This window comes from Gobio gobio (assembly GCF_949357685.1).
Source record: "Gobio gobio genome assembly, chromosome: 20".
NCBI classification, from domain to species: domain Eukaryota; kingdom Metazoa; phylum Chordata; class Actinopteri; order Cypriniformes; family Gobionidae; genus Gobio; species Gobio gobio.
The window spans coordinates 45,551,695-45,567,934 of NC_137113.1; the positions used below are offsets into that span (position 1 = coordinate 45,551,695).

At 38.2% G+C, this 16,240-nt stretch overlaps 1 protein-coding gene and 1 long non-coding RNA gene across 2 annotated transcripts in view; both read right to left on the reverse strand.

Annotated features, from left to right (window-relative positions):
• LOC307117027 overlaps positions 1-16,240 on the reverse strand; it is a 527,365-nt gene that overhangs the window by 36,465 nt on the left and 474,660 nt on the right. The window lies entirely within an intron of this gene.
• antxr1c (ANTXR cell adhesion molecule 1c) overlaps positions 1-16,240 on the reverse strand; it is a 50,897-nt gene that overhangs the window by 33,635 nt on the left and 1,022 nt on the right. The window lies entirely within an intron of this gene.

Consider the following 16,240-nt stretch of genomic DNA (forward strand, 5'->3'; position numbering starts at 1 on the left):
TAATTTCCTCCATATCGCTTTAAAAAACAGCATTTTGTGCAAATGGGTGCTATATGTTTTCTGGTCTGTGCATATGATCCGCTCTGTGCTGTCGAGTCTCTGGACTGGACACTAACGTGAAACCAGACTTCATTCTCCCCAATAGAAAGCATATTTACACTGTCTGAATCATTCCCTATCCCCTATATAGTGCACTGTGCCGTTCACCATGTAGAAAATAGTAAATATGTGAACAAGTGACCGATTTCAGCCGCAGCTTTAGCATCTGTTTTATAATATAGGGTAGGGCTGTGCAATTAATTGAATTTCGATTTCGATTTTGGCTCCCAACGATCACCAAAATAGTACGATCGAGAAAAAACAATTATTTTGCCATGTTCAGTTTTGCAAGAACACTATTATTTTGTCTTGCGTTCTGAATGAAACTCGCACGCGCACATCCGCCCCTCCCGAAGCCACAAACTCTCTCTCAGGTCGTGAGTCTCGTGACTCGTGTGCATTTCATCCGCTGGAATTTAAAAACATGATGGCAGAAGGAGGGCAGTTACAGCAGCGTTTGGTGAGCAAAAAAGGCAAAACCAACTCCGTTGTCTGGGAACAGTTTGGCTTCGAGGAATCAGACGACGAGCAGAAAAGCATATCTAGCCGAACCATATTGTTGATCTTATTTATTTGTGGTTATCATTTTTACTTGAATACTTTTATACTTTTATATTTATTTTAATAGTTCAAAAAGTACAACAAATTTTACAATTTCAATTGAATTGTTGAAAGGTGTCTTTTTAATAAATGCAACACATTCCCAAAGTCATGTGAAATAATCGTGTTACATAATCGTGATTTCAATATTGACCAAAATAATCGTGATTATGATTTTTTCCATAATCGAGCAGCCCTAATGTAGGGGGCGGGGCTTCAGATTCTAGAGAGCATTTGATTGGACAGAAAATCTGATGAGAAGCTGAAGTGCAGAGTGATGTCCTCAAAATCCATATTGGCGGAAGTGAGAAACTGTAAGTTTTGAATGATTATATCTTCTAAATGCAAATTTTGTCTACATTTTTGACTAAATAGATAACCGTAAGACTGATATATTCATACTAAAAGAAAACTTCAATTTTGATTTCATGGGGACTTTAATGTTCCTGGAAGAATGTGTGTTCATAACTTTGAGCAAACCTTGTCAGAATGTTCAAGTCCAAAAAGTGCAATTCTACATATCTTAAATATCAGGCCCTGACCAATTTGCTGCCCTAGGCAAGATTTTACTTGGTGCCCCTAGTATCAAGGTTTAGCACTACACGTTATCAGTCTAAGTTGTGGAAACACTCTTACTGTTTTATTTTTGTATGGCATTGATGTTTTCTTTTTATTGTTGTTGTTGTTTTATATGATGTCCAGTCCATTCTACCCTGTCATTATGTTCATGATATTATTATTATTTTTTATTTTTTAAAGGCTGATAATAGTAAAACTGTACAAAAATTGCACCTATGCCACATTACAGCCTAAACACAAAGAGCAAGAGTGCATCTAACATTCATGCACAAACTATTCATTGAGAACTACCAAAAGTGTTTGTTTTCCAGTAGATGGCAGCAATCTTCCACTAAACTATGAGCATTCATGTTTTCACCAGGAATTCAACTGAGAAATGTTGATATTTAATAGGGATGCACCGGTTGACTGGCCAAAAATCGGAACCGGCTGGTTTTTGCTTCTGGTGCGCGATTGGCAACCGGACGTTTTTTTTCTTTTTCTTTCCGCCGATTTTTCTGGAAGTGCGCCCGCGTGCACATACACCTATTGCAATAATTCGCGAACATGTCACTTGTGTGGAAGTATTTTGAAATATGCGAGCAGGACGTGAAGATTGCAATCTGCAATGTCTGCAAAGGACGAGTTAATCGCGGAGGAACAACAGCGAAGACATTCGGTACAACAAACTTGATTAGACATTTAAAAGTTCATCACCCAAAAGAACATGACAAGTATCAACAATCTTTTGATAAAGCAAAACAGCCAAAACCATCGTTAAAATCCATAATTTAAAAAAAACTGAATTACAGCAGAGATAATTGTTTGGGACAGAAACAAGATTATTTTTCTCACTCCATTGGCAGATAATTTTGCTTTTTTTAAGCAAAAACTCACTTCATTTTGATTTTATTTTCAAGAAAACAAGAAAAATATCTTCTGTCATTTTACTTATTTAGTAAATGCACCTTGATTTAAGAATTTTTTGATATTTAGACTAGAAACAAGACACAAATACTACATAAGAAGAGCAGTGTATCCCTTATCTTCCCTGCATCAGAGGGCTTCTGGCTTTTTTGACACTTCAATTCGGCCATCAGTCATAAATAATCAGGCAACTTACACCATGTCAACACCTGGCGCGAACGGCCAAGCACCCTAAAAAATGAAAGCAATCCTGTCTGCGTTGGATGCGGCGAGAGGCGACGCAACACAACAAATTCCCCTAACGATAAACTGATTGCGCGTTGTATTTAAGAAAGCACTTCAAGTAGATCAGCGGGGGGAGATTGATGACGCGGACCGGGAAGAGGCGGGGGACTTAGTTACGTTTTTTTTTGCGCTTTATTTGGTAATATTTCAAATGAATATTAATAAAATAGTATCAGTAATACATTTTGGCGCCCCTATGGATGAGTGGCACCCCTAGCTTTTGCCTATTCCGCCTATGCCACGGGCCGGCACTGTTAAATATTCTATCAGATAAAATATGTGAATATTATGGTTTTAATAAATTGCATCATGCTAAATGACTCAAATTGAATACATGTTGGGTCATATGTTAAACATAATATACTGTATGTTGCCTTGAGAGTTAAGATAACAAGGGTGAAAGTTTCACAAGTTAATTTCTAAGCCTTGTGCTCAAGATTGTGAAACTAAGGGAGTTTTTAATTTATAAAAATTAAAGATTACATTACGATCATCCTGTACTAGAATACATAAAACGTGATATGAGTGCAATTTAACCTTTCCTTGGGGAGTTAAATTCCGGAAATTGTGTTATTTATACGTTTTTAATAATACATTAAATCAACTAAAAATGCACAGAAAATGCTTTTATTTGCATGTAATTGGTGCGTATTTGCTAATATATAAAGAAGTTAACAAAAATGAACAAAACAAAATAAATCCTGCTGATGTGTTTAGATAAACTACTGTATATTAAGATATAGTACAAGTTGGTAATAATTTCAAACATATTTTGGGACACAAATGGGACTTTAGTATGAACTTTCCCAAGCCAACTGGAACTGGATTTTATTCTTGTTGTTGGTAAAACAATCCTTCTTCTTTTGAAAAAAGAGAGAAATGCTAAGCTAATGACTTTGTTTTATCCTGAAGGGAGAGTGATGAACGCTCTCCAAAACCTCTTTCTGGACCGGCGTGGGAGGAAGATGTTTTTATAACACAGTCAACAAAGACGGGCCAGCACAAAGCCAGCACGCTCTGAAACGGCAAAACAGACCAGAGGTGAATGTTGGCAAGAATACGCAGGTCACGCTAAGTGCTTCAACTTCGCGTTTTCGAACATCACAATGGACACTGTTTGTGTTGGAAGCAGGACTTTCTTGAGGTAACAGCAATCATGGGATTGGTGCCTAGCTTGCAGTTTTCTCACCTGTGCAAACAGCGTTAGGAAAGGAAGCGGTCTATTCTCAAGTGAGATCCTTGATGAAATATGTTGCGGTGGCCCTCTTTGATCTAATTTTAATGGGTCATACTAAACCATATAAAGACCGAAATGCCCTACAGCAAGATCTCAACGGAATAAATCAACTCTGAAGAGGATCCTGATCCACATGAATCCGCAAACAGACACGTCATCTTTTAAATGACCCTCAAAACTCATGTTTTCTACGGTTACACAACTCTTCGTATACATGGATAATTGCACATATGTTAAGATATGTGAAAGTCATTGCGGTTTGATGCAACAAGAGCCAAGACAGGAAGACTCACTGGAGCAATATTTGGGAGAGGGATAATTAGAAAAGTGTGTCGCTCTTACAGGTCTCATCTGCTCGGAGATCAGTCTTCCAATCTCTTCCCTTGAGATCGAATCCTAAACTGACTTGGTTTCTGCCAGAACCAGAAACCAAAACACGAGCTCCTCCGCGCTGTCGAGTGTAGTTACCTGTCGGCCCGTCAGATTAAAGGAGGGAAATGCTAATGGTTAAGTTTAAAGTCTGAGAGGACGAGCAAACGTGACTGTCGGTTTAGGTTTATGTGAAGTCAGCGTTACCTCCCTTTCCTCCAGCTTTGTACTGCCTGAGACATGGTAAGGATATTACAGTGACATTTCCCTGACACTGCTGTTTTAACTGCTCCTCTGGGTCCTCGAATCTTCTATGCCTAGAGCGGTTTAACAGAACAAGTCTGGATGATCTCCTCCATGTTTATAAACAGCCTTAAAGGACAACTGCGGTGAAAAATGAACCTAGGGGTAATTAACACATGGTTAGCGAGTAGATCGTTCTCTGGGATGCGTTTTCATGAGAATCGAATGTAAGGAGTTTTATCTCTAAAAACAGATTAGCTTATAACGCTAGCCTATGGGGCATAGAATAAGTCAAATTAAACCGCTAGTTAATACCACTAACAAGGCTCAAAATAGCCTCACACTAACACGGTAGCATAATGAGGGTCCCTACATGCAAACCGAAGCATTGAGAACTTTGTCGAGACTGTTTTCCAAGATGGCTCCTGTCTGTATACGCGTAATGTACTCTCTTAATAAAGTATCTTCTTATTAAACTGTTTGTACACTTACAAAGTTCTCAATGCTTCGGTTTGCATGTAGGGACCCTCATTATGCTACCATGTTAGCGTGAGGCTATTTTGAGCCTTGTTAGTGGTATTAACTAGCGGTTTAATTTTACTTACCCCATATACTAGCGTTATAAGCTAATCTGTTTTTAGAGATACAACTCTTTACATTCGATTTTCATGAAAACGCATCCCAGAGAACGATCTACTCAGTAACCATGTGTCAATTACCCCTAGGTTCATTTTTCACCGGAGTTGTCCTTTAAAGGGGCCGTAAGCAGTTTTTGGAATAGTACACATCAAATATTAAAATAAATAGATGTTGTGAGACATCCCAACTGTCTCTCTGACACTCCTAGACTCAAAGCCTCAAAAACACAAAGCCTCTACCTCCAATCCACTGCCGTTTCCAGCTGATTACAGGGGAAGATTATCGGTTTATGGGTCAATGATGTGATGCCTAAAATTCCTGTCCGATGCATTTTTTTTTAGTTAAAAACTGGTTTAAAAAAAAAGATTTTTTTTGTGATTGTTGCAGGCAAAAATCCTTGATTTTGCGACACGTTTTCTTAAAAAATGCAATGGAATAGGCGGGATATTTATGCAATTTCACTTGCAAAAACTGCGGTTTGATGAAAAAGAGAGAAAAAAGTGATTCCCCCATCACCCTGTTCTCACTAGACTACTACCTTAATGTAAAGAGTCATTTCTTATTACTTCCTATGATAAGCAAGCACTACATCACAGGAAGTGCTGGGAATATTTCAGTTCTCATCTTGTTTTATTTCAGACCTTAAAGGGATAGTTCACGCAAAAATGAAAATTAGCCCATGATTTACTCACCCTCAAGTCATTCGAGGTGTATATGACATTCTTCTTTCAGACGAATAAAATCTGAGTTATATTAAAAATGTTCAGGCTAATCCAAGCATTATAATGGCAGTAATAGTTGCTCTGTTTTTTAAGTCCATAAAAAATGCATCTGTCCGTCAAATAACTGCTCCACGTGGCTCCGGGGTGTTAATAAAGGCCTTCTGAAGCGAATCGATGCGTTTGTGTAAGAAAAATATTCATATTTAAAAATGTATTTCATTTTTTTCTATGGCTCTGCATCAGCCGTCCCCCGCACCATCACTTCCGGCGAATAAGGTCAAAATACATGCAAAATGCCGGCGCGATCATAGATATATACATAGATTCCTCATTAGTGCCTGCGCGGATCAGTCGAATGAGGCATCTACATATATATATCTTTGATTACGCCAGTATTTTGACCTTATTCACCGGAAGTTATGGCGCTGGAAATACTAGATGACATTCGTCTGATAAGAGGTAAAAAAAAAAACATAAATACTGTTGGGTTTCTCGAAGAAACCGATCGTTTCGTGTCTTAAGACATCAATGTGTCGCCACGAGCCGCATGGTTTAATATGGATTCGTATGTCTGTATTGATGAGTCACACAAGTTATGTAGCTTTACAAAAGGAATATGCTACAACTTCTGTAAAAATGAATAAATAAAATATAAAGGAATAAAACGTGTGCTTCCAGTTTTACAGAGGTAGCTACAAAACAGACATCTTCTGTTAAAATAAGTGCTTCCAATGCACAAGTGCAATCTTACTGTAACATAAATGTACATACTACTAATATACTTACAACTGTAAGGTTTTTGAAACTAGTATGATTTAACTCACTGGTAACAAAAAAGTGCAATCTTACAACTGTAAAGTTGCTTTTCGATGATGTTCACATCGCGTAATTATGTCACTTCATAACGTTCCCATGGCAATAGGGGGAAATGGCTGCTCTTGTGTGAAGTAAACGCAACATTTTTCAACTTTCTGCTAAGATATATGTGATTTTTTGCAACAAATTATGAAATCATGCAAGCCCAGCATATTTTGCGTGCGGAAATCTGCAATTTATACAAAAAAAGTGCGGCATATTTGAAAATATGTGGCCCCCGCTTAAATATGCGGACTTTGGCTAATTATGCATTGAATTATGCGATCGCATAATCACGTTTTTCTGGAGGGACTGTTAAATGCATAAAAAGATACCATATATATAGTACCTCTCCCATGTATGTACTCACTTTCATTTGTAATTTTATTTAAAGTGTCAAAATATCATGTGGTGCACTGCTGTTTTGGAAACATCTTTAAAATTACTCTAAATTTATTTTCAACACTATTTGGCATGATTTGGAATCAATGGAAGTGTTTTTTAATCCTGCACAAAGTTGCAAAGCATTTTTAAAAATATATATATTTCATAATATACAAACAAACATTGTCCAATGAAATATCATGTGGTGTGACCATCAAGAAACTACCAATTTTGGGACTTTGCCATACAGAGACAGGAAGTTGCATCATATACCAATTTGCCAAGGACCCATTGAAGCAGCAAGCAGGTTTGTAACTCTCTTTCAAATTTGGAACAAAAAATGTTTTAATGGCTGGTATGACCTCAAAAAACAAAACAATGAATATTAAGTTATTTCTACAAATGTATATTTTTATTATAAAGACTAACTAAGACTTATTTTTGTGTGATTTCTTTTGCACTATACTATTCTATGACCTCAATACACTTTTCCCATATTGCATACGAACACATTTTGACATTTGCATCACATCCGTAGGTCCATGTGTGTCTTTTCTGATATAGTAAACTTGCTCGTTCGCTCGCCTGATACAGCACTGCTTTTGTGATGTTAAACACAAGTCACAATTAAAGAGCTCAAAGACTTGCAGAAGCAGCTAAAATGCATGGTAGCTTCAGCAAATCCATTTTTATGTAGTGTTTGCTTTTCTTAACACTATTGGTTAGGTTTACAGTAGAGTTTCAAAAGCAATAGAGCATTACAGACATTTACGAACTGCTCCAATATGTACAACAACCAACATAAAACGTTGTCAGATTCACATTCATCAGTTTTGGATATAACTGAACCCTTTTTTAGTGTCACTCGCTGGATATTTTACTTTTAAAGTGCCACAATACGTGCAAGTGTAACCGATCCTACTCGATCCGAAACCGGGGTCTCTGGCATGGGAGGCAGGTGCGCTAACAAAGACGCTAAAGAACACATAGCACAGAACGCATCTTGAGGTTTACACGCACAGCTTTTACTGGCCTACGTCTGTTACACTCACCCCTCTAAACCTTACTCCAGGTCATGGCACCAAATGTAACCAGTCTTACTTGACACGCTCTAAGTGTTATTCGAACTGAGGTCTTTGGAGGCGGGCATGCCAACAAGGATGCTAAAGAACGCAGCGCAAACGCGCCTCTTGAGGCCAGAAGAGTGAGGTTTGCACACACAGCTTTAACTGGTCCGTTACACTCACCCCTCTAAACCTCTCTCCCATCTGGGTCACGGCACCAAATCAGGGTTTTTCCTGCATTCAAATTTTTTTGCCGGCTGCCAAGACAAATTTTTGGCCCGCCAAAGCCTTATTTGATGAGTTATTGTGATTTATGAGTGTAGAATAGATGACTGCTGCACTTGTGATACGGCTGTGTTAAATGAGTGACAGAGAGAACGAGCAGAGAGCTCCTCCCCCGCGTGCGCTCTCTATCTGTCGATCTCTTCTCATATTTCACATATTGGCTCATATTTCACATATTAATCAAAATCAAAAGGTCGGAAGACCGAATCCATGTTGCACGTGCCGCATTCGGACAATTTTTTCCTTGAATTCCCGCTGGGTGTGAACTGCGCTCAAAAAACATTGACTCTTCTCTGACCAGCTGACATAAACCATAGTTTCAATAAACGGGAAAACATTATATTCAGTTATGAAGTGTATTCTGTATTGACAAATCTTTTGCGATGTTCTAACAGACGGGATTCGCACACAACGCATTTGCTAATGTCCGATTCGTGAACCAATGACTCCTTTGAATCGAATCATTTTAGCGACTGGTTAGAACAACTGATCCGTCCAACACTGAACGAACGAATCAGTTTATTCATTTACTCAGAACACCTTTGAAAAGAGAACACAAGTGTGCTTACACAATTTAGCAAGAGTGGATAGTAAGAATTAGTTTAATCATCCACAGTCATTCAGCTTATTTATGTTGACAATGTGTAGTGACATATAATTTAGTGTAGACTGGAGTGAGGTGAGACCAGAAAAAAGTTTTTAGCTAGCTGATAATTTTACTAAATTGTATATGGTAGAAAATTAGGCTATTCGTTAATTTTTTAATGCTACTTTTTAAAATTGATATACCAAAACAATTATCAGTAAATATTGTAAAAAAATGAGGATCAAAAGGAACAAACATCAAGGTAGAGATCATACATAATATCAGATGTCAAAATAAGATAAGCAAAAATTACAAACGGTTTCTTTGCATTAATTTATTGTCAGTATTGCACTCACAGATCACGTAGGTAGAGTACTTTTTTACTGTGTGTGTGTGTGTGTGGATGACCATGTCTGTCAGACACCACCGAAGACCATTTTTGACCCAGGAAAAACCCTGCAAATGTAACCGCGCGGGATTCAAGCTCTTACTCGCCTACGTCCATTACACTCACCCCTCTAAACCTTAATCTGGTTCACGCCACGAAGTGTAACCGGTCCTACTCTACCTGCTCTTAGCGGGATTCAAACCGGGGCACTAACAAGGACACTAAAGACTGCAGCCTCTAACATCATTCCCTAGCACACCTCTTAAGATCAGAGGAGTGAGATTTAGGGTAAGAACACACCAAACTGACGCCAAAGAACTAGGGTGCATTCCATTCGACAGGGTCCCTACGCACAGTTCACTACTCCCTACTTCCTGAGCACATATCAATTGAAGTGGACTTCGCTGACAATAATCGCTCATTTGGAACGCCCTGCAACGTCATCAAAGAAAGGCAAAGACGGGGTTGCACAGATTATGATAAAACAAAAACTTTACTTTCAAATTTAAAACCATATAATAAGTATTACAAAACTCACAGTATGCATCTAAAACATATAATCAAAACATTAGTTTTATTAGTTTACATATAAGTTGTATTGACAATGAACACATTTGAAGCTGCACCTGTCATTCAATATAAAAATAAATTTTGATTTGGTTAACTATGTATAAATGTAGGCTATTCTTAATCAATGGTCTTTGTAGTGGTCTCATCTCGTGCACTTTCTTTCCCAAGTGCAGCTACATAGTAAACATTCCTGAGGTAAATAAAGTAAAATATTTTTTAAAAATGACAGCCCTCAGCTGCTTCTCAACACTTTTAATTTGTTTACATATTCATATAATATGCGAATTGCCATAACCATTCATAAATACTCTAGTTTGTATAATAACTATGAATATTCAAATGCTATGAACTCCTCCATTGCAGAGCTGTTTAAAACTCTTTCAACGGCTCTGCCTCGTTCAGACAGGTGATGCGACGCCGACGCGCAATGACAGTTGGGTGTTTTTCACTCGCCACTTCCTGTGAAGTGATGTATTGATGTTCCCTTCTTCCCTACGCCGTTCACAGTACCCTTCGGACTAGTGTTAGACCGATATATCGGCCGGCCGATATATCGGGCCGATATTTGCTATTTTTACGTGTATCGGCATCGGCCGATACAAGGCTGCTGCGTTCGCCGATATTTTTTCCCCTGCATTATTTACAGACAGGCGTCCACAGGGCAGCTCTCACCGTCTTCAAACTGTCTTGCTCTCCCTCCCTCGCGCATATTTATCAAAATCAATTGAGAATTGACACGATGGTAAAAGGTCGAAAGACTGAAGTTTCACGTGGAGCATTGGGAGATTTTTTCCTGAATTACTGCTGGTGTTGCTCTACAAGAGATTAAGTTAAGTGCACCTACACTCCAAAAAATGCTGGGTTAAAAATAAGCCAAGTTGGGTTGAAAATGGACTAACCCATCAATTGGGTTGTTTTAAGCAAACATTTAACCCTAATCCTGATCATTTTTATGTTGTAAATTGAGAGAGCAAAAGCAGTTTCGGCTCCAAATATCGGCTCAAGAAAATTGGCAGCCCGTATCGGCTAAGGCTGATGAAAAAAAATCGCTATCGGCACTAAAAAATCCATATCGGTCGATCCCTACTTCGGACTGAACATGTTCGCTCCCTTTGGATTGGAATCTCACTTGAGATGGCGGAATACCCTCTGAAGTCCACTTCGCAGTACACTTACGTTCGAATGGAACGCACCCCTAGTATCGATGAAAGCCGACTGTGTATTCGCCTCGAGTCGCCAGCGGCGGGAAAAAGAAGTCTGTGCTTGAACACAACAAAAAGGACTACAGGCAACTGTCAACTTATTAGTCAATCAAAAAGGGAAAGTGAAACTAAGACTGCAGGTATACAAACCATAAACAAAGCAGCGCTTGCTTACCGATTTGAATACCAATCATGCTTATCAGCCAATCGCAGTTTTCTCAAATATATCTGCTTAAATAGACAGTCATCTCCTTTACATGCAGGCGCAGAATGCACGTCTCTCACAGCCACCCCGACACCAATTCTACATGTTGAATTGGCCAAAAAAAAACAGACGTGTCCAACTAGAGCCAATGGTGCGGAACACACTGAAAAAATGCCGACACTCAAAAACAGCCCAATGTTGCTCGTCAGCTTGGTGTGTCCCTGGCTTTACACGCACAGCTCTTACTGGCCTACGTCTGTTACACTCACCCTCCTAAACCTTACTCCGGGTCACGGCACCAAATGTAACCGGTCCTACTTGCCCCAGTCCGAGCGGGATTCGAACCGGAGTCTCCCACGTCTGAGGCTGGCACGCTAACAAGGACACTAAAGGACACATCAGTCGCTAACCTGCCTCTTGAGGCCATGGAAGTGAGGTTTGAATTAGCATTTTACAGTAATGTCGCTACAAGCTCTTTTTGCAATGGAAAATTTTAAATGGCATCACCCTGAAAGAGGAAATTTTTTTTTGTAAAATAAAGTTACTGGAGACACTGAAGAATTATTAACCCACACTGTACCATATTTCACTCATTCATGTTTGCAGACATTGGTTTAGCAGACATGACTTTTTAGAATAGAGTTGGGTCTAATTCACTGGCTAAAATATTACTGGTTGCTGGTTGTTGGAGTGGTATGTAAAAGTGAAAGTGTTTTTTTACAATAAATGCTAACGTTCTGTAAGCGGCAAGAGAAAAACCCATCGAAACGATTAAAATTGTCATATTTGAGTAGTGCATGATGATGAATGACTCTGCACTCCAGTTCAACTGACTGGGCTTTGAAAACCAATAACCTGCATTTAGTTTCGGATCTGTGCTGGGCATGTGAGCCAACGCTTCTTCGATTTTCGTCTTTCCCTTTTCTGCTCTGGACTGAACACACAAGCTCTCTGCATATCCGAATATTTTTTACGCCCTGTGTAAACTTCACAGCAGTTTCTGGTCTGTATCCAGAAAGCATATTTGTGGTGTGTGATAACATTTAACCAGGAATGCATGTCTCTTAAAACGGTTCCAGGACCTTTACCGGTAGGTAAAGCTGAATTTGGGTGTATTGGGGAAATGCAAGGGACTGACATTAATGAAACATTGGCACTCTATACAGCTGTTATCCTGGCTGTTGTAAAACACATGACTCAATGTCTGGGTTATCTTGAGCTAAACAACAGTTATGGGACCAAAACTATGATTAACACAGTGTTGTTTCAAAATACATCCCAATCTCAAGATTCAGCTGGTCTGAGGGATACATAATTCTGTCATTATTTACTCACTCTTATGTTGTTTCAAACCTATATGACTTATTTTCCTCTAGTCTGTGGAACACAAACAGACATATTTTTAAAGTATTTTTGTATACAATAAAAGCCAATGTTATGTTGTTCATTAATTAATTTTTCTTTCTTTAATTAATGCCATTGGACGCTTTTATCCAATCCAAAGCTTTGAATACAACTTACATTGTATTCAAAGTATCCATTTGATTATTTCAAGCATTCCCTGGGAATCGAACCAATAACCTTGGCATTGTGAGCAACATGCTCGACTGTTTGAGCTACACCAATGCATTATAACAAAGAGATCTTCAAAATATCCTGTTTCACAGAAAAGTCAGGTTTGGATAGACAAGATGGTGAGTGATAGAGTTTTCATTTTTGGGTGAACTATCTCTTCAAGCAGGGCTCGACATTAAGCCTTTTCATGTGCTTGTCCTTCGGACAAGTAAATCTGTCATTCACTTGTCCGAGTAAAAAATGTGCTTGTCCGGAAAAAAGTTCGATTTTTTAAAAAATACATAATTTATTCTGAAGCAATATTCTCACCAGTGTTCGATCAGCTTTGACATATTTAAATCTGCCTATTTGTGATATTTTTACCTTTTATAAAGGACATTTATCTTATTAAATATAGGCTATGCTTCAGCTTTAATTTTATATTCTTAAATTTGATCTATACATTAAATTAAAATAAGTCACTATAAGGCTGTTACCAATCAAATTAAATAATTTACACTGAAAAATTTAATTACAACTGCATTAAATAATGTTATGAGATTTGTATTTTTGAAAAAACAAATAAGAAATGTTGGAAAGTATGTTTAAACATGAAACTAAACCATAGGTGGCAGCAGGTGAGTCTTAATGAGTGAATCATTGAGTCATTCATTTAAACGATTCATTGATACGGCTGATTCGTTCCAGACTGAAGCAGTCGTTTATGAATGCGTCATTGAATCTTTGAATCAACCGATTCATTCAAACACTGAATCATTCAGTAACACACACTGTCGCTGTGAGATGCGTTATGGTTCTGCTGTGATCTTTGTTTGGAACTATTTTCGCTGCTGAAATAGAACAAAAACAGTGAATATTGCACCTAAAATGTAAGAGACTTGATGTTAATTCATTGTTTGTGGAACTGTCATATGAAATCAGTGTCATTTTCAATCGTGATGGTATTCAGGAAAACAGCACTCTTGATTGTGTGATGTTGTTTAACTGTATCATATGTTATAAATATAAAAACTGCACATTTTGAATGTTTACCGCAGTATATTGATAACTGAGCTTGCTGCGCGAGTCAACAGCACAACCTTGTTAGCGTCAGTTCCTTATATATTCTCCACTATGGATCGCGACTTACACTAAATGAAGGCAGAATTATTCTTGCATTTTGGTGATTCGCTAGTTATTTTTTGTTATTGACGTTTTAATAAGGATACGCGGACGGTCGGGCAAGTAAAATGATCTTGTCCCGGACAAGCGTTAATGTCGAGCCCTGCTTTAAGAAACCTCTAAAGTGGCACCAGCAAAACTCTCAAGAGTTCAGTTGCTCTGAGGACGTCTGGCATGAAGGCTGCAGTGCAAATACCATGCTAAGCATTCCCACGGACAACGTCTTTGTCTTATTCCACTTGTTAAACAGCAGGCCATGGGCTGGTAGACTGATTCTGAATCACTACCCAAGGCTGTCACTTCCCAGAAAGCCTTTGGGCCACATGAAAGCAGAAGTGAAAGCAATGATGCCAGTTGCCAGATTTAGACGACAATATTAAGGTCTATTTCCTTATAATCTGGCCCTTTTTTTAGTTCCACATTTGCTATTTGTGTAACCAATATTCCATTGATATAGTCAGACTTTCCACAATTATTCACATTACATACAAAATTTTCCATGTTAATCTTTTGGTCAGTCATTAAGTTTTGGCCAATAGTAATTGGAAAAAAACTTATTTTAACTTATTTGCCTAGTGAGTTTCAAGGGCCATATTTATAGATATTTTGTTTTAAAAATGAAAAATCATTTGCACACCCTCCAGTTGTTCCAAACTTGTATGAGTTTCTTTCTTCAGCTGAACTCAAAATAATATAATTTGAAGAATGTCGGTAACCAAACAGCTGACGGTAGCCATTGACAATTTTTTCTATGGAAGTCAATGGGGTCTGTCAACTGTCTGCTTACCCATATCTTCTTTTGTGTTCAGCAGAGGAAAGAAATTCATACAGGTTTGGTGTGCAAATGATGACAGAATTTTCATTTCTGGTTGAACTATCTCTTTAAGATTGCGACTTTTGAGGTGAAATATCAAAACAATACTTCATGATCAGATAAACATGCAGATTCCTCAAAAACAGATCCAGGAAAGCTCTTTCTCAGAAGCCCAATAATGGTGCACCTAAAGCCAAAAACACATTGTGCAATACAGATGTTGTTTGCGATGCTTTGATACTTCAACGCATACAGAAAAAAAGGACCTCAATGCACGCAATGGCACAGTGATTAAAAATACGGAATAATGCATGCAAATGAAATAGCTTAAATTGTTGAAGGCTTGTAACGTTCTTAGAGGGCTGCAGATGTTCATGTGCATGTGATTTTACTGAATGTCAGTTTTTCCGAAGTCTGTAAAGAGAGGGGGGGGGGTGTCGGGGTTGGCTATGTCTTCTGCCATCACATCATGAGAAAAACTGGGACCTCGTATTTGCTTGCTCTCAGCTGAACAATTCCAGAGCATGTTGCATGACACATGGAAATCATCTAACATATGGCACACAGGATTTATGATGCATTTACTGGTTTCTAATGTGTAAAAACTCAAATATATAACATATTTGTTCTCTTGATAATAGCCGTACATTAATTTAATATACCCTACATGCTTCCTAGTCAAAGAATATCACTATCCTTTCAGTACAGAGCCATCAACACTGTGTTCAAGCAATAAAGGAATATTAAAACAAACCAATTAGACAAATAAATATGAGATCAATGCTGTTTAGACAACTCATGCATCACAAATGGAGACTTATATATGGCAGCTAAGTCACGCAGCCAAAAAAGGTGTTTAATATAAATGTGCAATTGGATATTTGGATGAAACATCCTGTAAAGAATCTACCCAGACCGACACATACAAATCGTGGGAAAGGATGTTGTCTTTCTGGGTCTGTTAAACAATGGTAAAGGACAAGAGACAGGAAAACAGAACCACAGAGGAATGAAGTATTGACCGTCTGAAGTGCTTATTCAGCAAACTTCACATGTATCACCCTCTTGCTCATCATTACACACAAAACAACAAGTTGGCACAATGCAAAAATAAACCGGGTGACTTCTGCAAACTGTAACTGGTGGTGTATTGTAATGTCTACACTTCTAAAAATAAAAATAAAAATTCCAAGTGGAGGTTTTCCCCAGCAATACCAGGTTCCCAAAAGAGCATTTTAACAATCTGAAAACCCTTTTCCCACTATACAGAAGCTCTTGTGGATTGTACGGAACCACTGATACCAATAAAACCCCTTTATTTTGAAGGGTGAAATATACTGAACTGCACAGTATTGTCTCCTTGAACTCTAATTGAACCCAGCCAAGTGATACCAAACAATGGACATCTGGTTAATATCTATTTTGGTGTTGTGAGAAATGTGAGAAATTTGGGGAAAATAAGGAGGATGTGA